Raw genomic sequence first — 27,277 nt, 5'->3', positions numbered from 1 at the left:
GATGACATTATGCTATTTGCATCCAGCCCCTCGAATACTGAAGAGCCTACTAGAAGAGATCTTTAATCACTCAAAAGAGTCTAACCTATTCATCCACACTGGAAAGACCAACTGGATAAAGAATATGTATTGTCTAAATTTCAATATGAATTTGAATGGACATCCTAGAGACTGTCCAAAAGTATGTACATCTAGGACAGACAATACAGACGATAAGCTAGGACCACTGCTGAACAGGAGAAAAGTGAGCTGTGTTACATTCAGGAAACTGAAAATCTCTTTTATTGACCCCAAGCTTCCCATGAAAGTAAAGGCCTATCTCTTTTCAATACCGATATTTTACTGGTGTTGCTCTATGGCAGTGAGACACAGAAAATTTCTACCTCTGTAGATCTAAAGTATTACAGAGAAAGGGCAATCTCATGGCAGATGTGAGACAACCATATAATCAACAAGGAACTCCTAGGTACAGTACTAAAGAACGTCATCAAGGAAAAATGATAAGAGAAGATGGGCTGGTCGTGTGGCAAAAATGAAGGATGATGGGTAGAGTACTCCATTGGCATCCTTGGGATATCTGGAAAGGGTGAGGCACGCTCTCCCAGCATGCTAGATGGAGCCTCTGTGTCAAACTTTTGGGACAGACAAGGGTTACATATGATGTAGGCAAATCAGTGAGGTCACAGTTTCATTTCAGTATCGCTAGCACCTAGTATAACACCTGACATAGAGTAGGCATTTAATAAATGTTTATTAAGTGAATGAGAAAATGGTGCATACATTACAGACAATCTAAGGACAGTAAACCATATTGATGTCACTTTACTATCTAATTACATGAAATATAATTATAACACTTGAACACAATTAGTATAAAACAACTAATATATATCTCAAAATACAGGAATGTGACAACCTCTGATACCTTGAAAAGGAGGGATTGATTCTGTGATTCATTTACTCAAAATCAGCTTCAGATGGGAAGTCTTCCTAGGTTAGCTTCAAAATATCTATGCATCTTATAATCAGGACTGTTTCACCTTTTCTTATTTCAGAAGTTGTAAGCTGGTTCTTTTTAAGTTTTCTATAAAATTCTACATTATTACTACATAAGTAGAAATTAAAATTTCTCTTGTTCACTTTAGTAACATTCTAAAATTTTAAATAACCACTGTAAATTAAAATATGACCACTTCAAAGAAAGAGGATAATTTCTAAATTAAGACCAAAACAACTTTTGATTCAAACCACTGCACTTTGCAGAAACAATAACCCAGTTTCACTTTGAGTATAGTGTTTGTAGCCCTCAAGGGACCTACAACTTTCGAGCAAGATTTTTCCATTAACTGTCAGAAAGGTGGTAAAGCAGAGAGCAAATTAGTCGTCAATATAGTACGTACTTTTAAATTGTTACAAGGGCACAAGTATTTCATGTAGCTCTATTTCTATAATACATATATAACACTAACAACTAACGATGGTTTCTTTTTTTAATATGATCTTTTCTCACATTTGAGAACCTGAATATTGTCTTCAATGATCCTAAGCCACTTGCCATTATGATAGTCCATTTCTTCAATAGCAATGTCCTCTTAGCAATGTTACGTAGCTACAAATCATGTAACATAATTCCAGAGCAATCAGAATTTCAGACAATCCAAATGACAATGGAAAACATTATATAAGTATTCTGGAGGACCAATGAAGAAGAATGCTGCCTTCCCTCCTAACAGAGAGGTGATGGACTAGTAAGAAGAATGAGACACTCATTTGTGGTGTTTGTTTTGCTTTACTCTACATATTTGTCACAAGGGCTTTGTTTTTCTTTTCCTCAGGGGAAATGAGAGGGGAAAATAAATACATGATGATATACAAATAAAATTTAATTTTAAAAAGCGACACTATCAAGGACACACATTTTTACAAAAGGAAGTAGGATGATTATGTAACAGAATGAGTTGCTAAATAGATGGACACCATAAGGAGCTATACTGATATGTTTAAGATTTATTAAAAGTACCAGAACATGAGTGATCTCCTGTGGAAAATATATAGAAGGAATGGACAGGAGTCACACAATAAGAAAGCATGGAAAGGTTTCAATCTACACATGTAGAGGGACTAGCCTCCTGAATAATGTCACAGATCCACTGAGAAAATACTACTTTTTTTAAAAGCCAACTTACGATATGTAGAGCAATTTAACCACCTGCCTTTAAAAACAAAAATGAAACTTTATTATTATATGTTCCTCTAGAAAGCAGGCTGGAAAGTATAGAACAAGCCAACAGATATGGAAAGGCTGATAGACTCTTTCTGAAAATACAAATTTTTTTTTGTTGCACACAATACTTGCCAATTACTTTTCTCTCAAACATGGATGTCCAAACTTTCTGCTTCCAAAGCTACTGTGGAGGTCAGATTTCTTGCCTTTAAACAGCACAACACTTTCAAGATGAAAAACATCCAAATTCCTGAAACGTCTACTATGCAGTCAACTCTAAAAAGAATTCCACAGAAGTTGCTTTTATGATGAAGAACAAATTAATTAGTAATGATGGGACATAGACATTTTGTACATTTATATTTAAATAGCTTTGGAATATCTTTAAAAAAAAAAAAGCCTACAAGCCTCAAAGGCACTGAGCCCAGAAACAAGAGAAGACTCCTAAATTACAGAAAATGCGTAGGTGAAAGAAGCATGAATATAAGGAGATGAATTTTATACAACTCCATTCCTCAGTCTAAAGAAAACCACATCTCTTAATGGTATAATTATTTCTTAATAAACCCTCCTGAGTTCTAGAGAATGTAGCTTAGAAAACTAAAGATATATTATGATAAACAGAAAATTTTCTTCCCAAAAAATCCAATACCATTTAGCCAAGAGCCTAACATTTCTTACAAGTAAATATTAACTTCATTTATAAATGGAGAAATGAGGTTCACTGACTCACAGATGAGTCAGAAGGCTCTCAGAGAGAAAAGCCAGAAATAAAATAATAAAACCCAAGACCTAGCTGCTATACTCTACACTCTTTCAAATAAAAATACACCAAGAATCAATAATGAACATTCAGGTGTATTCACTCACACTGATGATTAGCAGAACATTAATTTTACTTACACCTGAAAAATGCTTTTAAAAGAATTGTAAAATTATACCAAGCTTCCAGTATTCTTGCTACTATACCAGCTGCTCAGATGAGCAGCCTGAAAAAGTGGAAAGAACATGGAAATAAGAGCCATAAGACTTGGAGTTTGGTCAGAACTGCTACCACTGCTGTATAATTATGGGCATGTCATTTAACCTCTCTGAAACCTGTTTTTTTCCCCATTTGTAAAACCTGCTTCACTTGATTCATATGGTACTTGTGAGAAAAGTTTATATCCAAATACTTGGATGCTATAATTGATCTATGATCTCCATGTAGGTAGTACCTCTCACAGTGCAGTGCATATCACAAGTCAGCCACGCTTTCTCATCCTGCACAATTTGTGTTCACATATTAAGTGTTCAATTCCACAAACACTTATTAAGCACATTCTATATGCAGTGGAACATGCTAGGTGTTTGGAGAGATATCAAGTTTAGATAAAACATAGTGCCTACCTTCATGAAGCCTCTAATTTAAAAGGAAATAAATTATCTAATTTAATCCTCATAACATACCAGTGAGGTAGGTAGGGTAGTTACTATTTGCATTCTGCAGATGGAGAAATAGTCTCATAGAGACAGAATGAATCTCAAAATCACGCAGTTAGTGGCAGACTAAAATCTAGGCCTCCTGACTATATACAGTGTTCTTTCCTTTGTGCCACAGCTGCCTCTATACTTATCTGATTATTTGAGACCAGAAGATATGAGAGAAAAAAAATTGACTTTTACTGTCTTTGTCCACCAAGATAGCAGAATGCTAGGGGAGATACAAAATTCAGATAAGACTTAGTATCTGAAATAATGGAGCTTATAGTCTAGTAGAATATACAAACAGGTAACTAATATATAGTATATGAAAACAGTATGAAGATTGACAGAAAAAGGGAGGAAGAGAAGGTCAAAGTGTGTTCATGGGATGAATGGGGAAATCAAAGAAAGCTTCATGGAAGGAGTAGCATTTTCACCGGCTTTGAAAAGACAGGCATAAATTCAGTAGGCAAATGGATGAGGGAGAACATTCCAAGCACTGGAAACATTCTGGGCAAAGGCATGGAGGAAGAAAAACAGTGTCTATTTTAGAGGACAAGGTCCAGTTTGGCTGAAGTGCAGACTGAATGGAAGGGTGATGGAAGGCTGGAAAGACAGGAAGATGTCAACAGACTGCAAAAGGCCTTAAATACCAGGCAAATAAACTTTATTAGTAAAATATTTGATAATGGAATTTAAGAATAAAAATTTTCACTCAGAGTAACTGAGAAGCAAGTTTCTTTCCAGCTATTTCAATTTTTTAAAAAAGATTTTTTGCAAACCTAATTAAACCAACAGGCTTCAAATGAAGACACAAATCTTATGACCATCACGTAGGATTCTGACAGCATGCAGAAATTCACAATTCAACACAGAACTGACAGTTTATTTAGTGATGTGATTTATATGAAGATTTTTAAATGATTAAAAATAGCCTGTTCTACGACAAAAAGAACATGATATTGACAATAAAAGAATAGAATTCAGCACCAACAAGAATACATGATCTTTTCTGACTATGATGGCTTGTTGATTACCAGTAAATACAATAAATTTAACACAACTAAGAATTAAAGTACCTGAACGATTTTTAGTAGTGACAATATATGACAAATATAAGACAAAACAATGAACATGGTACTATCAAAATAATTTTCCAGTAACTAAAATACAAACTAATCCCAATATTAACTTGGGAAAACAATTTTTAAAAACAATTTCTTTGTTGCTAGCTAAGGAGAAAATAACTCCAAAATTAATCATTGAATATTAAAATCACAGAATTTAATATTTAAATTTTAAAACTTAAAATCACAGAGTTAGAAAGGACCTTAATGATAATTTGTACAATTCCCTAATTTTGCAAATGAAGAAATAAGGTCTAAATGACATCCAAGTTCACACAGCTCCTTAAAGGCAGTTAAAACTTGGACCCTGATCTCCTGACTTCCAAAACGTGCTTTTTCTACTAAAACACAAGTTGATGCTTTTATCAAATTTATTATTTGGGGCAAAGGACACTAAGATGAAAAATTCAAAATTTAACAAAAACCACTCCACTAGTTAAAAGGTCTTATTCCTATCAGAATAAGAGGTCTTAAATCCCACTGGGTCAAATGACAGTTTATAGGCAGTATTTTACAATCTTCCCTTGCCTGTGAAAATCCAGAACCCCCAAAATTAATTTCCTTGGACTGTATCTAAAACTTGACTCATATATCTCAGAATTTTGTTCTCTCTCCTTTTCATCTTCAGTGTGGATATTTAGGGTATCTAACAGAGCTGGACTCATGTTAGCCACACTTTGTCAGCAGATGTCATGGTCTTTCTTTTTTTTTTTAATTTTTGTAAACAGTATTTTGTTTCAATTACATGTAAAGTTAGTTTTCAACATTCATTTTTTATAAGATTTTGAGTTCTAAATTTTTTCTCCCTCTCCCCCTCCCATCTTCCTTCCTCAAGAGAGGAAGCAATCTGATATAGGTTATACATGAGATGCCACTGTCTTTCAAAGGATACATGTTCCTGTCTAAAAATGCCTTTATATAACTGCCAAATCTAATGGCCTTTTCTCAATCCACATTCTTCTTGACTTCTCTGCAGCCTTTCACACTGTCAATCAATCTCTTATCCTTGTCTCTCTTTTCTCTAAATTTTCTTGACACTGTTCTCTCCTGGTCCTTTCTAATTGTCTAATCCATCCTTCTCTTTCTCCTTTGCCAGATTTTTTTCCACATCATACCTGATAACCTTGGGGGTACCTCAAGGCTCTGTACTGGGATTGTGTACAAGGCCGTTTTTTCTTTTCCATCTATACTGTTTCACTTGGTGATCTTATCAGTTCCCATGGTTTCAATTATCTCTCTGCAGATAAGTCTCAGATCTACTTGTTCAACCTTAACCTCTCTCCTGACCTCTGGTCTCACATCTCAAAGTACCTATTAAACATCATGAACTGGATGACTTGTAGATATCTTCAACTTAATATGTCCAAAACTGAATTATCTTCTTCCCACAAACCCTTGTCTACTACTATCAAGGATACCACCTTCTTCCTGACACCAAGGCTGGCAATAGAGGTGTCATCCTTGACTCTCACTCTTTATCAGCTGTCAAGTATTGCCACCTCTACCTTCAAAATATCTCTCACATATGTCCCCTTCCCTCTTGTGATACTGCCACCATCACAGTGAAGGCTCTCATCACTTCATTCCTAAATAGTTTGCTGGTTGGTCTCCCTGCCTCAAGTCTCTCTCCAGGCTCCACTCAGCTACCAACCTAATCTTCCTAAAGTGCAAGTCTAACCATGCCAGTCCCCAATCAATAAACTCAAATGGCTTCCTATTATCTCCACAAATAAACAGAAAATCCTCTGGCTGTTAAAGCCCTTCATAACTTGGCTCCTTTCTATTTTTCTAGTCTTCTTATACCTTATCCCCTCATACAGCCCCACGTACAGAAACACTGGCCGCCTTTGGTGTTTCTCAAACTTCGTTCTCACTGGCTCTCAACCATAAGTGAAACTTTTCCCCTCATCCCTACTTCCTACCCTTCCCTGGCTTCCTACAAGTCTCAATTAAAGTCCTACCTTTCGCAAGAAGCCTTTTCCAGTCTTCATTAATCTCAATGCCCTCCTTCTGAGACTAGCCCCAATTTATCTAATATATTTATCGTTTGTACATAATTGTTTGCATGTTGTCTCTGGAAGACTGAGCTACTTGACAGTAGGGCTGTTTTTTGCTTTTGGTACATAGTAGGTGCATAATAATAAATGCTAATTGATTGACTGGCTGTTTGTTTGATTTCAACACACTTCTTACCACCTAATTTCCTAGAGAGGATGAACAGTTTATGTCAATGGCATACAACTCCAATTTCTAGAGTTTGGATTGTAGCAACTCCAATGTACTTAAAGCAAATAGGAAGGTCAAAACAAAAACAAAAAAATCCAACAAAACTGACCAGTATTGATGCTGTGATTGAAAGTAACATTTTAATTTAAAATACCTAAAATACTACAATTTAAAAACATGTGAAGTCACTATAATCAACCAGTAATGGAGAAAAATGTTTTCAGGCCAATGACAGTAAAATCTATATTGGCATGTGGACAATATAAGTAACTGATTCATGGCAGGTGGGGTGGAGGAAATCAAGCCTGTATTTAGAAGTCACTTCATACCTTGCTTTTTATTCCAAACCACACTCTAACAAAAGATAGTTACCTACTTGATTTCATGAAATTTGCATTTTAAACATACACACACACACACACACACACACACACACACACACACACACAGAGTGTATAATGGAAAGAATTAGGTGGCCAAGAGGCCAGGGTCTCTCTTCTGACACTGATTTGGGGCAAAAATTTTATCACTCTTGAGCCTTGGCTTCTTTATATTTAAAGTAAACTGAATTAGCTCTAAAGTCCCTTCCAGCTTTAAAAGTATATAAATCTATCAATGTAATGATTAAAGACTATAAAACCAGCTAATATAAATTTCCATACATGTTATAAGGCCTTTTAAGAATATCATATAACACTGTACTTTAAATGTATTATACACTCTGATGTAAGGAACAATGAAGATGAATACAGAAAAGCATGGAAAGATTTATAAGAAGCAATAAAGAGTAAAGCAGAGCTAAGAAAATATAACAATGACTACAATAATGTAAATGGAAAGAACAACCAGAAAACAACAAAAATTGAATATTTCAAATTTACAAAGAACATAGCTCCAAAGAAGAACTATGAAAAGATACCTCCCCACTATTACTTTTCAGAGGTAAAGAGTCAGTCCACTGTTGTGGAACAATGCATATATTTTCATATTTTTTCTTATGTTTTGATTTGTTCTTGCTAATTGCCTTTTCTCTTTTTTCCTTTAAAAAAGTAATCTTTGTTATACGGGATGGCTCTCTAGAAGGGGGAAAGGAATGCAAAATTCGGGAAATGTAAAAACAGAAAGTATCAATAAAATTCTATTAAAAAACAAAAAAAGTATTATAAAGCATAAAATCATTAAAGGCACACACCAACACTGACAACACATCAGTTCTTTGGTTTCCTTTCCCCCATCTAGCAATGAAATCCTTATCTTACTTCATAAAGATCATAACCTTGAAGATTCACATAAGATAAACTTTTATTCCAATAAATGAACAACTGTTCTTAAACACATGGATAAAACAAAACATTATTCTCAAAAATACTTTCCTCTGTACAGAAAAGAGAAACAGGCACCAAGTAATACAACTTGTCCCAAATTACAGAGAAACTCAGTCTCAGAGCTGATGCTCAACTATCACCAGCAGACAAACATCTCATTTTTTGAATTACACTTAAAATATCTGAAAGTTATACTTCCAAAAAGTTAGGCCCACAGTGAATACTAACATTAAGTATTCCACAGAATGATAAGTACATTTGCCAGACATTTGTTGACTGACACAAACCAGCAGAGCAGTCAAATCAAACCAAATACTTTCTTTTGTCTGCCAGGTGAATCTCATTATGTAGATCCAACTGCAGGTAAGGTTTCTAGATTACATTCCTTGAACACATGGCCAGTGTTCAACCAATAGCTTTCCCTAAAATCTTTATGTTTGTAAATTGGTATAGTACTCCATCTAGTAACAACATAAAACAACCTTTTTAATTCTTCTCTTACTTCAATATACACAGCACATCAGTACAACTAAAGCAAGTATCCAAAATACAATTATTTTTGTGTAGGTAGACCCCAAAGTACACAAAAGACTCTTCTAGAGTACTCCCCAGTCATTATGCCACAGGTCCCCTCACTCAGTCAAGCTTACAGTTAATATTTTTCCTATCCTGGAATATTTCGGTTTGCAAAGGAATCTAAGGCACTCTCTACACTTATGTTCTCATTATCAAATGAAAGCACAACTACTTCATTCATTCAATAAGTTTTTCTGTATCTCCCATCATGCTGTCAGGACTGTGCTAAACACCAGAGACAGAGAAGAATACCTTTTTAGGGTTCAATTCTCCAATTCACCATTTCACTCCACTCCTCACATGCAGTGTTACCAATTTTCAAATATTCTTCCTTCATAACATTTCAAATCCACCCTTTCCTTTTTACTTCCATTGCCACTACTCTAGCCTAGACTCCTCTCATTTTACTAGACAACTACAATACTTTCCTAACTGGTCTCTTTAGGTCCAATCTTTTCTACCTCCAATTCACAAAAACATTACTTTGATCACATTTCCTTATTCTAGTCAAGTGAACAAGTATTTATTAAGTTCTTACAAGGTACCAGGCACTGTACTAAGCATGGAGGATACAGAGAGAGGCAAAAACCATCCCTGCCCTCAAGGAGTCCACATTCTAAAAGGGGAAACAACACACAAACAATTACATACAAACAAGATATATACAGACTATCTTCAATGGACTTCTACTACTTACCAAACAAAATAAAAATTCCTTAGCCTGGTACCCAAGCTTCTCTACAGTATGGATCTAGTAAATTTTTAGAATCAGAGGAGCACAGATATAAATCTAGGAAGAATCTTAGAACACCTAATTCTACCTCCTCATTTTACAGATGAGTAAAATGTCCCAGACAGGATAAATGACTTGCCCAAGATCACACAGGTAGTAACAAGTAGCAATCAGGATTTGAACCCAGGTCCTCTGACTACAAATTCTGTAACCCTTGCACTACAGATCATGCTGCCTCTTCAAGTCTTCTCTCCCATTTTGCCCCCTACCCAAAACTTACGATTCAAATTTAACTAGCTGCCTCTCCTGAAAAATGATTCAGCTAAGCTTTTCCTGCCATCTAAATTGTTACCCCCATCCCCAATCTCTGCTTCTTGAAATTCTGCCCATCCTTCCAGGCCCATTTCTTGGAGACATGGTACGAAAGACACTGAATTCATCGGGGATAATAGACCTTTGACTCTCAAATCAAATGCCGCCTATTTCCTGAATCTCTGCCACTCACATAGCACTTATCACATAATGCCTTTTATTGCTTTTAGTCATATTAATGTGTCATCTCCCCAACTACACTGTAAGCTACCTGAGAGCAAGGAATGTCTTATCTTTTACTATTCCCTCAGTATCTTGAACACAGCAATATGCAATAATTAGTATGAATAAATTCACAATCTAATAAGGGACAAATGTACCTAGTCCTTTAGCTGAACTAAGAGATTTGATTTAAAATATTTTGCCTCTTCAATCCACCTTAAAAAAAAAAAAGTAAGCTATATTCCTGATAGCACCTTTCCAAAAACTATTTATTATAAAAAAATTCTATGCTATTCAGAGGAAACACATCCATCAATAAAACGTATTTTTTAAAATTATGTTAAGGAAAAGGTAGCGAATAGTTATAAATTTCATTTCACTTGTATGAAACAGAATTTAGACACAGCAAGGCTGATAATACTGTATCTTTATCTGTTATCTATCCATATCAACCTGATGATATTAATTTTTTCCCCACCACCTCCCTGCCAAATTGCTTCAGGGAAAATTTCAAGTTTATACAGTGTTCTGGGTACTAAATTCATCTCCAAAAAGAGTCTTCCACAATAGTAAATGTACAGTAGACAAGTATCCAAGTAGTAACACATCTATTACAGGATTCTATTTTAAGGATTGCAGCATTTCCTCCATCAAGTATTGTTAAATACTTCAGCATTTCTCAGGGAAAGACCCTACAGACAATTAATATATCCAGCTAGCAGACTCTTAATTCCCACATATATTAATTTCCTATTTGGAAAAATAGCCATTTATCATTTGGCTTTCAGAAAAAGCCACACACAGTTGCTGCAAAATACATCTAAATGCAAGGATAATATTTCTGGAGGTTTTAAGTCATTTTTTTAAACTCGGAAAATAAAGAACACAGATTCTTAACCCTACCTCAGGTGTCCTTATGCAGAACTTGCTATTTATGTCAAAGGTAACTAACATCCATTTTGCTTCAACAAATTTCAGGTATTCATATACACACTGTGTTTGTAAATGCATGTATTGTTATGGCTTCTATGCAGAAACCAGCTGAACTAAATAATGGTCAGAGAGAATTAGACCAACCACAGAAATATCTAGAGTCAGGATTTTTAAACACTGGTTGATTTTTTAAAAGAATACATAAACACTTCTATTGAGCTTACAAAAAGTTCAAAGGTTAAAATTAACTAATTTAACTTTTTTAAGCCATTCAAGTTGTCTTTTTAAAACAAAAATATTTAAGCTCTGAAGCAAATTTTTCAACACATCATAAATGAGCTGTAAATAAATAAATACAAAACTAGAAGATATCAAAGTTGGCTGGCTAATTCTCTCACATTAACCAGCATGGCTAATTAAAAAGCAAAATGTTACAGGCATCTAGGTGATGCAGTGGACAGAGCACCAGCCCTGGAGTCAGGAGAACCTGAGTTCAAATTCTGCCTCAGACCAAACGCTTGACACTTACTAGTTGTGTGACTCTGGGCAAGTCACTTAACCCCAATTGCCTCACCAAAAAAGAAAAAAAAAGAATAAAAATCAAAATGTTACAAAATTTGTCCCATATCATATTGGATGAGGACACATAAAATGAACATACAATATGAAAAAAGGTCCAAGGATGGACAGCGGAATAAGAGCTACTGATAACTTTAATTATAAACTTACCCCTAATGCTGAAAAGTGAAGAAATTCTGTTAAAACATATAAAATGTAATTCCTCACTGCCCAATAAAAGCACAGTGTGGGAATATAAAAGGCAAACTATATATTAATGTAATTCTGTTGGAAAGGTAGGTCGGAGAAGGGTTGCAAAGGACTTTAAAAGCCAAAGAGAGAAGTTTGTATTTGATCCTGAAAGTAATAGAGAAAAATGGCTAAATTCTTAAAGCTTATTATCACCAGACGGTTGACCGCTGCAGGATAAATTTCTTTGGCCATAGCACTAAACCATTTAATAAGGCAAGATGGGATAACGGAAAACCCACACCAGTGTTACCACTGATCTTTTAAAGTACTTTAGAATAGTATAGCATAGTTTCTCCCTTATATTCAAACATGATACTATTGAAATGGTATACTAGTATAGCTGAGAAGACTAATAGAATCCTTTCACACAAAATAAACAGTTTGTCCTTTGCATCTAAAAATATAGCTAACAGGACTAGCCATTGTTTGAAGCTTTTGCTGTTTCAAAAGAAGCAGCCTTCAGACCTTGCTCAACATGAACAATGCACAATCTTTGACTTCTAAAAGCCAGCATTTCACTAATTCTAGGAAAATACAAAAAAACCTCAGGATTTACTGAAAAGTTTTTATTTTACTGACATCTTTTGTTTTTACATCTTCTAAATTAATATATATGTACATATATGTCAATGTGCACATACAAAAAAATACATATATACATACATCCTTTTTTCATAGTGCCATCTCTTAAAACAAATAATAAAGATAGATGGGGGAAAAAAGTTTAGGAAAACTAATAAATTCGTTGAAAAAGTCTTAACATTATATAATGTTCCACACCTATAGTCTCCCTCACCTCTGCAAAGAAGGTAGGAAGATACATTCTCATATCTCTTCTTCTTGACCAAGTTTGGTCACTATAATTTCACAGCATTTTATTTCAACTATTGTACTGATGTTGTTCCATTTACAATGTAGTAATCATTATATGTGTGTATGTATATACACACCTACATACATTTTTTTTCTGGTTCTGCTTACTTCATTTTGCTTCTTTCCATGCTTCTCTGTATTCATCAAATTCATCGTGTCTTAAACTGCAGTAATAATTCATTACATTCATGTACCAGAACATGTTTAGCCATTGCCAGTCGAAGGACATCCACTTTGTTTCCAGTATTTAAATATTAAAGGGCAGCCATAAATATTTTGGTGTATGCCACGCTTTTTTTCCACCGCCCTATCCCCCCCCCAACCCCCAGCCCTCTTGAGTATATGCCTAGCAGTGGAATCTCTGGGTCAAAGGGTATGTACAGTTTAGTCAGTTTTCTTAACATAACTCCCAACAGTTTTCCAAAACAGTTGGGATCAACTCACAACTCCACAGAGCACTACTGTGACTATCTTTCCACAACTGATGGCTTGAGTTTTGTGAGAAAGGGATAATTAACTTTTTCCCCTGATAAAGAACAAATGGTTTAGTTCATCAATAATTCTTATTTAAAAAGTTAAATGTAAAGAAAATGGCTTCACATATAACTAAGGTTTGAAAATCAGTAGACTGATCTTTGGAAATAACAGGTTTTACCTTTCTGGCAAGCCAGGATCCACAGGGCTCTCTTTTTTGATCAAATACACTGAGAAATGTGCCCTGTGTTTACAACCAGGCCCTATGTTCTTGTCCAGAGTTTGAGTTTAGCACAGACAATTGGTAGTCCAACTCTCTCACTGAGTCTTTCCACGGTTTCCCTTCAGTTATCTCTCCTCCTAAAAAAGCTATTGTTTATGTTTAAATCAGCTTCTTTCTGGGCTAAAAGAATTTGCATTGTATTACTTTTAAATCCAATTTTGAAATATTCATTAATCTCACACAACTACTATTTCATGATATCTTAGACAAAAATGTATCAATTAAACTGTAGAAGATCACCAACTTTCAGAAAGACACAGCCTAGACAACAAGGTAGAGTCGACCTGCTGTCTAAAATCAAGTTTTTGTTAAGTTTGGGGTTCACATTTTATGTTAGATTCAGGTCACAGTGTATAAGTTTAAATGTTTCCTCTACCTCAAGATGATGGCAAGAAATGAGCCATGAATCAGAGTCATTTCAAATGAGGTCATATTCTCTCTCTGATGTGAACATATTTTTCAAATGTAGTTTGAACCTATTCTCATTTTCAATATTAAGTTTTAAAGAAATGCTACATTACCTAAGATTTAAATGTACTTCGTACAGTATAACCCAGTTTTTTGCCTTTAACAAAATGTTTGGAACATCAGAATTTTAGAAAACATCAGGATTATAAAAGCAGGTGGTTTTTCATCTGATTTTAACATTATTACATCCCTAAGTCTTTGCTGTGTGTTATAGACCATTACTTTTTCCCTTTGTGGTTAACCTTCTAGATAACAGCTGTATTCCAAGATAATTTGGCTATAACTACCAGAGAACCATAAACAGCTTATAAAAGAATAAGTTCTAGTCTACCAAGACTTATACTAAAATAAAGCCAGAGTGGCACATTCTAAACATCGCTACTTATAAAGTCATCTGGTTTAAGTCTTTACTCCCTATTACCTCCAAAATAAAATATAAAATCCTCTGTTTAGAGTTCAAAGACTTTCCTACCCTGGCCCCTTCACCCCTCCAGTCTTCTTACACCTTACTTACCCCCACATACCCTGAGATTCCATCATACTGGCCTTGCTGTTCATTGCACAAGTCACTCCATCCTAAATCAAGGCATTTTCAGTGGCTGTCCTGCCACACTTGGAATTCTCTACTTGCTATCTCTGCCTCCAGGCTTCTCCGAGTTCAAATCCCAGATAAAATCACACCTTCTAAAATAATCCCCCTTAATGCTAGTGCCTATCTTCTGTTGATTATCTCCAATTTATCGTGTGTGTGTGTGTGTGTGTGTGTGTGTGTGTGTGTATGTATGTACATACACATACACAGAGTCATTCAGTTGTTTAGACTCTTCTTGACTCTAGTTGGGGTTTTCTTGGCAAACATACTAGAGTGGTTTGCCATTTCCTTCTTCAGCTCATTTTACCGATTCAGAAAGTAAGGCAAACAAGGTTAAGTGACTTGCCCAGGGTCACAGCTAATAAGTGTCTGAGGCCACATCTGAACTCAGGAAGATGCATCTTTCTGATTCCAGGCCTGGCCACATTGTACCACCTGGCTGCTATATATGTGAGTGAATGAGTGAGAGTGTGAGAGTAAGAATGAGTGAGAGAGAGAGAGAGAGAGAGAGAGAGAGAGAGAGAGAGAGAGAGAGAGAGTGTGTGTGTGTGTCTGTGTATGAGAGAGAGAGAGACAGAGAGAGAGAGAGAGAGAGAGAGAGAGAGAGAGAGAGAGAGTGTGTGTGTGTGTGTGTGTGTGTGTGTGTGTGTGTGTGTGTGTGTGTGTGTGTGTATGAGAGAGAGAGAAAGAGAGAGAGACAGAGAGACAGAGAAAATGAATATATCTCATTGGTAACTGACAGCAGAAATTGTCTTTTGCCTTTCTTTACATCACCAGCACTTAGTACACAGGAGGTGTTTAATAAATGTTTACCTAGTAATTCTCTAAAATAAATTAACTAAAAAATAACTTTATATACCAAAGCTAACAAAGTCAATACTGAAATTACCACTGACATAGCATTCCAAAAGATGCCTCCTAGATTGGTACTTTAAGAAAAAAAATTACATTTAAGCGATTGACTAGAAGGCTAGAAAATTTTGATCAAATCAAGTTTTCACTTGATTTGGGGAATCAACAAGCCGAAACAGCATAATATTTAAATGTTATAAGCCTAGGTCTCCCAGTTTTATCAGCGTTTAAAGTTCACAACTACAAATAAAACAGTTGTACTTGCTCAACTGTAGACGTAGTTACAATGGTCATGTCATCAGACATTTTAAAAATTCAAACGAAAGTGTCTTTGTACTTATATAGACTAGTTTTCATGTTATGTAGAAAATCCATGGAAATGACATTACATAACATTTTAAATATCAGGAGATGACTATGGTAACTTTGATGAGCACGATGTGTATTATCATTTCAGATACAATGATAAAAGGTAAAATCTGAAGTTCACAGAAAAAGTATTCTCTAAAGTATTATGCTTATAAAATCATCTTTACTCACATTAAGCTTGTATTTACTTTAAAAAATTGGTATAAATTTTCTATTTGGGAATTTTCTTAAAATGTTAAAATTCCACCTTACCCTTTAAGGACACACAAAAATGAAATAACAGAAACTAGTTCTACACCATTAGGTGGTTCATTATTTTACTTTAGAACATTAATTTTTCCCTGTGGCACAGATGGGGTTAACTTTTATTAAATATTCTTTGCAAACTGCAAACTAAAACATCACAACTTAGGGACTAGCCATGATATGGTTTTTTCAGACTGGGCTGGTCCTCAATATTTTACTGTTGATGACTGCAAATATTAAAGCATTAGATAAATGTTGGTTATTATTATCATTATTATATCATTATCATGTTTATATCAGACTAAGAGCTCTACGAAAGGGAAATAAAAAGCAGATTTATTTTCTGATCAAGCCAAGTTCACAAATACATACTTCTGCCTCCAAAGAAAGGGAAAAAAATCAATCACAAGAAAAATGTCAAGATCTACCATGTAATACACTTTAATATCGACACCACTAATTTACCTGTTTCTGTGTCACTGAGCAGGTTGTCCCTCCATACTCAAAACAGCGCAGTGGAAAGAGCACAAGATTTGGAGTCAGAGAAACTGAGTTTGAATTTTGCCTCTGACACTACTCCTGTGACAACCTGAATTTCAGTTTCCTCATTTATAAAATAAGGGAATTGTGACTCAATGACCTGTAAGGACCTACTCAACTTTAAATCCATACATTATCAATGTTCTTCATCCTCACCTCCACCTCTTTAAACTCTTATATCCCATCAGAGACAGTTGGTGGTGCAATTGTTAGAGTTGTTGACCTGGTTTCAGAAGCAGCCTCTGACACTAGTTGTGTGACACCAAGCAAGTTAAGTCACTTAACCTCTGTGCGCCTCAGTTTCTTCAACTGCAAATTAATGGGGTTAACCATAGCACCTACTACACAGAGTTGTCCTGTGGAATAAATGAGACATTTGTATTTTTTAAAAAACCACTAATAGTACCTGACATGTATTAGGTACTTATACATGTTTACTCCCTTTACTTTCCCCATCCCCTCAGGGCTCAGTTCCAAGACAAATTCCTACAAGAAGTCTTTCCCAGTTATTAATGTTCCTCCTCCCCAAAATTATTTTATTTTGTACTTATTTGTGTTCATGTGGTTTCTCCCTAGAATATAAAGTTGTGTGTGAGTTATCTGGGAAAAGCAATAATTTTGATATGATTTCATTTTGAGACAGCAATGGTCATGCACGTATATTACCGCTCATTTTGACCCAGTGAAACCATATTGATCTGGCTTCCCCATCTTTAGTTAGTTGTCAGTTGAGTGATAGGTTTCATGCTATATACATGTTCTACAGCTATCTTGTGTTTTTAGTTCTGTAGTTTTTAAAGAATGGCTATGTCTTCAAGGAAACATGCAAAAGTTGTAGCTCTTGAAAGAATATACTTCATTGACTTTTAGTGACACTGCAGAGACACTGGTGTGGGGAAATCATTTGATTGAATGATCATTCAAGCTCACAATGAATTACAATCAGTCCCAGCAAAGTACAGTCAAAAGTGAAAAATGCAAAAATCTGGCAAAACAGCCTAATTAATCTTCAGAAAAGAAACAAACATCTTCAGAGAGACCTGACAGCTAGGGGGTTGTTGATTCCTCTACAGCAATGAGCAATTCTCAAAATTTTTGGTCTCAGGACCTTTTCACAATCTTTAAAATTACAGAGGCCCCTAAGAGCTTTAATGATATGGCTTATAACTACTGATGTCTTACCATATTAGAAATTAAAATTGATAAGCCTATTTTAAGAAATTTTTTTCCCAAAACAAAAAAGCTTAGTGCAAAGAGTTGCAATGTTTTCTACATTTTTGTAAATCTGTTTAATATGGAGCTCACTAGAAGACAGCTGGATTCTCAAATCTGCTTCTGCAGTCAATCTGGTGAGACGTTGGTTTGGTTGCCAAATTGATCTTCCTAAAGTTCAGGTCAATTAAACAAACTCCAGTGACTCCCCTACTAGGATCAAATATAAAATCCTCTGTTTAGTTGTCAAAGCCCTTCATAGCGCAGCTCCTTCCTACCTTCTCCAGTCTTCATACTTTTACAACTCTCCACATAACTGTGATTCAGGGACACTGGCCTCCTAGCTATTCTTCAAACACAACACTCCATCTCTGACTCTAATCATTTTCTCTGGCTGTCCCTCATGCTTGGAACTCTTTGCCTCCTAATCTCCACTTCCTAGCTTCCCTGGCCTCCTTCAAACCTCAGCTAAAGTCCTACCTTCTGAAAAAGCTTTTCCCAAACCTTCTTAATCTTTGTGCCTTCCCACTTAGACTACCCTCAATTTATCCTGAATATACCTTGTTTATACATTTGTTTGTATGTTGTCTCATCCTTTAGACTGCGAACTCCTTAACAGCAGGGACTTTTCTTTGTTTTTCTTTTTATCCCTAGCACTTATCACAGTGCCTGGCATATGGTAGGTGCTTAACACTGGAGTTAACTGACTGGTTGAAATATGTGAAGAAAATCTGACCTCACAAAGATATGCAGTTGGGAAATGGAGTATTTTAATATCCTTTTCATATAATATGGATAGTCCTCTTTGATACTACACCAAAACTCAACAAGTGATAGTTTCTTAAAGGTTAGTTGCAATGTGGAATATGAAACCAAATCAATGAGATTTTTGTACTGTTACATTAAAATCCACTGACCTATCTTGCACTTTGAATGAATCTTTTAATCATGCTTAATGTTGTAATACTATGCATTGGTCATTTTGAAAATATTAGTTCAGTGAATTATACAGATCTTCTAAATGTGGACATATTTCATGACACAATACCAAAAAAATCACATTCACTAATATCACTACCACTGTAATCAGAAAAGTCTTTACAATATTGGACTGCTGAACTCATGATAGCAAATGCAAGTTTTCCAAAATCTAATTTTCACTTTAAAGTTAAATTTTATCACTGACAACAAATACTGCAGTTGTTTTCCTTGAAATTCAGGGTCAGTTGAGAAAACGTCTGCCAAATCAATCGCTCCTTTAAGTAAAAATGTTATTCCATGAAAAAAGTGGCTAGTTTAGCTTACAATTCATACAATAGTACAACTGCTTTTCCTTGAGACATGTTACTTTAGAATGCAGTAGACTTATGCATATTTCTCATTTTGTCATATAAAATATGAAAAACATGGGTACTCAAAGGTTGAGATTTAATAAAATTAGTCATTTTTATTGCTTCATTAAGGATATTCCTAAGTAAAGCTGGCATTTTTTTTAAACTTGGAGTGAGTGGCAATGAAGAATACAATGACCACTGGTACAGTTTGGTGCCACTGCCTTGATTTGTGCTAAAACATCAGCAGTGTTACCCACCATCACTTTTGCACCATCAATGCAAATGTCAACACAATTTTTCCAGGATAAACCAAAAGATTTTTTAAAAAGTATTCAACATTTTAAATATTTCAAGATCTCATGTGTTTGCTATCAGACACTGACATAAAAGAAATTCTTCTTCGATGGTTAGTTGGTGCTGATATTGGACAAATACAAGCAAAACAGTAAATCCAGCCACATCTATAGATTTGTTATTTCTAAGTCAAAAAAATACAATTCTGCAAAAAAAATTAACTCGGTCTTCATGTCTGCAGCTAAATTTTTAGTTCACAGGTCATACAGCCTTTGGAAAACTCCACCGCATTCTCGTGAAAGAATGAAAGTGAAAAAGGCAAATAACTTCAGTATTATAATAAAAATAGTTTTGACCTCAAGGATTTAAAAAACAAAACAAAACAAAGCAAAATGGCCTCAGGGTTTCCCAGAGATCTTCAGACCACTCTTTCATAACTGCTACTGTACAATGTGATGTGGGCATCTTGAAATTGGAAGAACAGTGGGAAAACCAGTTTAGAAAAAAAAAAGATGTCAGCCATTGTTATGAAGAAAAAAAGTTTGTCATGGACAAGACAAAACTAAAACACCACAGATTGGGAAAAGGTAATTTTTACTGATGAAACTCACTTTTTTCATTTAAGAGTACACTAAAACCACTGTTAGAGGAAAGTTCAAGTGAGCCTGTAAGGTGTGCGCATCTTTATCAGACTGTGAAACATCCACCCCAAAACAGTGTTTTAGATTTTTTTTTCCCCTACTCCAATGGTCCTGGAAATCTTGTCTCCAAGAAAAGAATAATGAACTCCAACAAATATAGCAATACACAGAGAAGTAGAATTTTTCAGGCATTAGAAATTCCCAAATGGAAATAAAATACTGCCACTCAGCCTTGCACATGCCACATGTCATGAAAGGTTAAAAATTGTATCCAAGAGATAGAAATAAATATGCTTCAGTGGCTGGGGAATTTGTCTGATTTAAACCCCAAAGAAAATCTAGAGGTATATCAAAGCTAGACATAGATATAAAAAGTAGTAAGATTTACTGTATAAACCAGTAACTATTTTACTTTGTCCCAGTTAATGTGCACACTACTCTAAGGTCCTTTAAGGCAAAGACCATTTTTCCTTTTTGTCTTTGTAACCTCAGTAACCAAGTAGAGGTTTGGCACATAACAGGTGCTTAATAAATGCTTGTCAAACTGAACTACATGCTAAAATGTACTTAAGTAACTGTGATAAGGCAAAGAAAACAGTTCCAATAAGGTCCAAAGGGGAATCTGATGATGATTGCCGCCATGTATTCAAATTTATGGTCTTCTTATTTTCCTCCCCACCACCCCTACTCACACACAGAGAGATCTAAAACCTGTAGTTCTGTAAATCTTTTAATAGACAAAGGAATCCCACTACAACCTCCAAGAAACCCAAGTGAGTCAAACTTATGATACCACTCCCACTACACTTGAAAAAAACTATGCTATGCAAATAACTATTCTATTACTAAATCCTTCCAAGTGATCCCCTTTCACAATTATTTACTGGTGCCTGAAAACTTACAAGTCAAAAGTAGCAAATTCACTTGAACTTAGTGCAGCAAAGAAAAGGAATAAAAAGTAGGGACAAACCATATAGTATAAAAGTTCAGAATTATTTGGCAAAATGCATTTTTTAAAAACATGTAATTTAATCATCTAGATAGTTTATGAAACCTTCTGGGTCCCAAAGTAAAAGAAAAGGCTCTCTTCAATTTCCCATAATCTTTTGGGTATCTCCTTTGTACTAAACATTTTCTAATTGTGCATACTATAATTATGTCCAAGCTTCATCTCTCCTCCATGAGATCAAATTCAGCCATAGCAACTTACTAGCTGTGTGGTCCTGGGCAAGTCAATTTAACCTATCTGCTGGTTTCATTAACTGTTAAACGGGGTTCGTAACAGCATCTACCTCACAGGGTTGCTATGAATATAAAATGAAATAATATCGATAAAGTACTTAGCGCGGTGTCTGGCACATAGTAGGTACTTGTGTGTTTCCTTCTTTCTTTGAAAATGTAAAGTCTTTTAGAGAAGAACCTGTGTCTTATTTCATGTTCATATCCCAGGGCCTAAGTGTTCTCACAAATAGTAGGCACTTAATAAGTGTTCACTGAATTGAATTACCCTGGACCCACATAGTACACAGTATTATATTTCTGTTCTATATTTTGATCTTGCTTAAAGTTTTGGAAAGCACTCTATTAAAGTTAAGTAGAAAGGGAAAGCACTGTGGTAAAGATTACTGTTTATCATGCACTAAGGTAACTGGTTTAAAAAATTCTAGGCAGTTCCAATAACAAAGGAAGAGTAGATCCCACTGCAAAGAAACCAAATGCATTAACTATGAGTCTATACTATCACAAAAAGAAGTCTCTAGGAACTTTTGTGGTTTTAATGACATTAATCATGATAAAAATATACAATGATAAAATAATTCAATCCTACAGAAATTCTGCTTTAAAAGCTATTTCATGGAATAAAACTTCTTGTGCCCTTAGATTCAATTTTCAATCTATTGCATAATGGCTCTTGAATTACAAGAGAAAAAATAAATTTGATTCCAAATTTTACCATAAAATTGCATCCCTGGTTAGAAATAAAAGGTAAGAAAAAAAATATATTACCCACATAGTTAACTTGAGGGAGAGTTGTTAGAATGTGACAGATGCTTTTCCCCATCTTCTCCATGTTAAAGTAAAAAGGCTAAGGTATTCCATTCTATATTCTGAAAACAGGAGTTTATACTAAGAAATCTCTGTCAGCAATAGTAGTTCAATAACAGCATAATGTCAGAAGTATTTATAAAAATGCAAAGACTGATATAAGCAATCCTATATCAAAAATCAGATTAACTGTAAAGTAAGTGTCTGATGTCTCTACTGATTCCACTAAGCACTCTACTGCCTGCATTAACCACGAAAATTTACACAAGGCTTTCCACGTGATTCAGCTCTGGACACAGAACTCATTGAGACATGTTAATGTCCTAAAACACCCCTTTCACCACATAAGCTCTGAATAGGCTTAAACAAGCACTGCCTGTGGGTAACACTGTAGAATTTGGAGCAGAGTTTTATTGTCTCCACCAAAATCAGCCAGCCATGGAGCAACAAATCAAAGTTCCAAAAAGCACCTGCAACATTCAGTTATGCTCCAAGTCAAATATTTGCAACTTTTTGTGTCCCAAATCTGCATAAAGAAGGTATGTGGATCATAGGCTTTTAACCTGTAAATCTACTGCCTGTTAGTGAGCCAAAATAAACTAGAGTTCCATCCCACTAGATCACTTGCTTCCTTCAGCTAAAAAGTCCCATCCTCCTGTCCACGAAAGATTTTTCACTAACCTCTCTATCAGAACAAAACTCAAATGCTGAATTATCTAGTATGATCTGACAGCTGACACAAAATTCATCTTAAGTGGTTAACACAAGATATTCAATCTCTGTGAGGAAATGCAAAGCAGTCCCCCTTCCTTACAATCATTCTCAAATATGAGAAAATGTAGTATTTTTTTGGCAGTAACTCAACTGACTTTTTAGAATAGAGGAAATGAAACTAAGAGTCTAGCCAGATTTCTTGCACTAAATTATAAAAAAAAAACAATCTTCAGAATTGATCATCAATTTCTTGCAGCTTACTACACCATGCTTCAAAAAGTTACAAAAACATTACTTTTTTTTCTATAGAGTTGAAAAGCATTTTCTTACCATACTACTTCCAAAACTCAGAGAGCAAAATGGAAACGATCTTGTGCTTCACTAAATCAGATCTGAGACCACAATTTGCAGAAAGTAGGTGTTGTTTCTCTGAGTAGGAGCTGCTGATCTGAAACCTCCTAAGGGAAGGGTGTCTGAAGAAGAGAGTGTCAAAGAAACTAAGGCAAGCTGTTTGTATTAATGAGAGTGAGCTGCTGGCACTACTACTATCTCAAGAGTTGCACTGCTATGCAATTGTTTCCCAGTTTCCAAGCTCCAAACCTGGCAAAGAAACTACTGTTCTCACAGCCATACATGTTATATGATCAGCTGCTCTGTGGTGTGTGGGTGTTTAACTAGGTAAGTGAATGGCTAGAAGAGGTTCTGCAATATTAAACCAAGGAAGCACATTTTCCTCTGAGATTTTAATGCTCCCAAGAGGCTGTCATTATACTATGCCAACAACCAAAAAAACACCATATTGGAAATTCTGAAATTGTCTGACTGCTTGAAACTATCTTCATCAGTAAAACTGAAGGTGTGACATAAACAAAGAACATAATACAGCTGATGATATCCAAGCCACTTAAACATATGTTTACAAAATAATTGTTTTTTAAACTGACATTTGCACCATCAGCATGTCACTTGACTTTATTACTTTACATTAATTAGCTAATTATTAAGTGATTATTGGGATAAATAGCATTCTTTAGTATGTGAAAGTGATTTTTAGATCCAGATTCAAATGTTATCTCTTGCCTTTAAGGGCTGATTAAAATCACGATCAAAACCCAAAAGATATTAAGATTAAAATATTAAGAACTTCAAAGTTTAAGAACTTCTTTCAACTGAATAATATTATTAGAATTGTAAACTAGTAGGGATTTGAACTGTTTTTAATGTGATTTGTATAATTTCCAGGACAACATTCAATGTATTTGAAAATTTAATAAATTCTTCTTGATGTTCATGACATTTCACCAAAAGGCATCTGATTTTACTCTTTACCTGGTGGTTGAACTAGTAATGTTAAATTCCTAGGTGTGCTTGGACTCTAAACAAAAGGAATCTAAATTCCCTTACTACTAGTGCAAATACATCTCAAAAAAGCATTTTCCCCCTGTTCATTTACACACCTACTGAAATTGCTGATACTTGGTACCATTTACAGGCAATTAATTCTCATATTTCTAGATAATCAAGAGATAATTCAAATGGTTACATCCAGAAACAAAAAGCCCCCAAGTGATCTAAAACAATATTTAATAAAGTTGTGGAAAACTATTAGCAGACCAAATACACGGGTATAGGTTTTTGACAGATTAGGAGCAACCAACGTCAAGCCAACAAGATACAGACACCTCTTAGGCATTATAAAATAGGTCATACGCTCTTACCTTACTCAAAATGAAGGAGATTTCACATATTTATCAATCTACTGATATCTACACAAGTTGTTTTGACTTCCAACTTCAACTTTTCTTGCAGGGATTTCTTACATATCTTTTTTCTGTATTTTCACAGTGAAATTAATAGCTAATCAACATGTAACCTTTTAAAAGTATCTAATCCATCCTATTTATTATACAGAAGGCTACAAAGTTAAAATAGATGCTTTTAAAAAAATTATGCAATTGATACGATTCCTAGAAAGAGATACTTCCATGACCACTGGGATTCAGTTATACTTAAACATTATATACCAAGGCTTACAAGACCATCTTAAGTACAAGTTCACAGTTAAGATGAGAACATCTGAACTGCCAAAGCTGACGGGCTGTAACTCATCATTCACAAATCGATCTTGCTTTAGAACATCCCTCCTACTCAGTACACACAGCTCAGCAACAGCTCCTCCTCATTCATAGTGCATCTACCGCTGTCAACAAAGCATGTGCCAGTTACCATTCCCAGAACAATAAAGGTTTGATCATCTTCCCCAAATATACACATATATTGCCCCTCAAAACATCACCCATTCGTTCACTACCTCTGGCCTACAAATGTTAAACGTAAAAAGAAATTTTCCCCAAAAAACACACATTGTATGCCTCCAGATCAAACGGAAATGCTATGTATTGCTATAACAATCTTTTCTCATCTTCTTATTACTAGGGTATGGCTGAGGCATTCAAGAGATCCATCAGAAACAGCATGAGGCATTCTATGACAATGATCCTTGACTCTGGGGAAGGTCTAAGGAAAATACAAATCCGCCTGCAAGAAGCACCCTAAAAAACTGGATGAAGAGGGGTGGCATCTTCCAAACGTCAAGGCATGCTCCAAAAGCACATGCATCCCACACCGACACAACCCCACCACTCCCCCGAACTGGCTCTTACATGACTAAAGCTTTTCAAGAACCAGGAATTCAAGGTGGTTGTATGATCAAAAGATTCGGCACTTTGCCATAAAGAATACATGCATTGTTAGATAACGCATTCAGAGAAATTTGAAGATTGTATGTAGATTGCTCTGAGCAGAGGAATCCAGAGGCACCTGATCCACTCCAGATATCCTTTGACAGTGCACATGGTGTGTTGGGGAAGTAGCCGAGTGACACTACCTTCAAAGTCTCCATTCTAGCAACCTAGAGCCAGGTTGGAGGGGAAGAGGGTGTATTACCCACTGGGGTGAGTCTGCTGTCGGGGGAAGGGGTGTTCGGTGGATGCATTTTCTATCCCAGTGACACAGGCTCCTTGGAGGCTGGAGGTTTGGGCGCAACCTCAAGGCGGGGGGAGGCAAAGATAGGTGCAAACCACCAGCTGCAGAACAAGGAGAATGCTAGCAAGCGGACCTGGTGCAACCCTTCCCCCGCCCCCCCCAACCCCCCCCAACCGATGCAACCTCCACCTCCCCCCTCGGGCCTCGGGGGCAGCAAGCTGGCCATACAAATCGGAGCGAACCCCGGCTTCCGGGGGGGAGGTAGGAAGGAGAAAGCCGGGGCCCCCCCACGCCACCCCCACACCCCCGTCATGGAAGCGCCCGGGGCCTCCCCGCGGGGCGGAGACCGCTCCGGCCTAGTGCGCGCAGCCGCCGCCTCAGGAAAGGGTTAACCCGGCCCCCGGAGCCAGGCCCGATCCCGGGGGGAGGGGGGGAGGAGGGGCGACGGGGGAGGCAGGGGTGCTGTCGGGAAGGGCCGAGCCGCGGGCAGCGGCGACGGCGAGGTGGGGGGCGGGAAGGGGCCCGTCCGTACTCACCCGGGCCGGCCGCCCGCGCCGCCTCCGCCGCCGCCTCCGCGGTCCATCCCTGCGGCGGGGGGCCTGTCGCCGCGGCGCTCGCTCGAGTAACCACCGCCCGCCCGCCCCGGGCCGGCCCCTCCCCCCTCCCCTCCCTTCTCCTCGTTTCCTTTCCCTTCACTCCCCAACAGGCTCTCTAGTGAGGGCCGCTCCTCAGTCCCGGCCGCCGCCGCCGCCGCAGCGCTACGTGGCCGCCGCTCCGACGTCTCGCGACTCCCTTCCGAGCGCGCGAGGGCGAGCGGGGCCGGCGGGGCGGGCGCGCGGGGAGGGAAGGGGCGGGGGGGGGTTCGCGTGTATGTGTGTGTATGTGTGGAGAGGGGAGGGAGCTCGAGAGACAGCACGAGCGCCTTCCCCCTCCCCTCCCCTCCCCCCCTTGCAAAGAGTGATTCCTACACCTCCCTCCCACTCGCCCCCCCTTGGCATCCAGACCGCTGTACAGCACCAGTGCGCATGCGCGGCCCCTCTGGGGCTGGCCCGGGCGCACCTTTTCTCTCTCTACTGCCACAAAGTGAACGCTCCGCCGCCTAGATAACCGCCAACTCCCTACTCCACCCCCGCCTGCACCCCCCTCCTCCCACTCTCCAGCGCCCAGGTAAAGGCCGCGATTGCGCATGCGCACCACCTTCCCTTGGGGAGGAGGGTGGTCACTGTAGTGAGAGGGGAGTGGTCACTTGGGGCGTGGGGGAAAAGGAAGGTTCCAAAAGTGGGGTACTAGAGGGTTCGGGTCTAGAATGAGAGAGAGAAGGGGGAAAGGGGGTTAGTAGCAGAAAAATGGAGTTTTGGCGAGGGTTAAGAGGGAGAGCACTGGGATTTCAAATCAGACCATG

General features: G+C 37.1%; 1 protein-coding gene across 3 annotated transcripts in view; it reads right to left on the bottom strand.

Moving 5' to 3' along the window:
- Positions 1–26,517, bottom strand: part of ZNF652 (zinc finger protein 652) — a 95,131-nt gene extending 68,614 nt beyond the window's left edge. For all 3 annotated transcript variants that reach the window (XM_020997303.2, XM_020997306.2, XM_020997307.2), the window contains exon 1: positions 26,412–26,517. The gene's annotated coding sequence lies outside the window, so the exon portion shown is untranslated. The remainder of the gene's footprint in view (positions 1–26,411) is intronic.
- Between the last annotated feature and the right edge of the window lie 760 nt (positions 26,518–27,277).

This window comes from Phascolarctos cinereus, unplaced genomic scaffold (genome assembly GCF_003287225.1).
Source record: "Phascolarctos cinereus isolate Bilbo 61053 unplaced genomic scaffold, phaCin_HiC Scaffold_5;HRSCAF=322, whole genome shotgun sequence".
In the NCBI taxonomy this organism is placed as follows: domain Eukaryota; kingdom Metazoa; phylum Chordata; class Mammalia; order Diprotodontia; family Phascolarctidae; genus Phascolarctos; species Phascolarctos cinereus.
The sequence above is the reverse complement of the archived record's forward strand: the minus strand, read 5'-3'. Positions and strand labels throughout refer to the sequence as shown.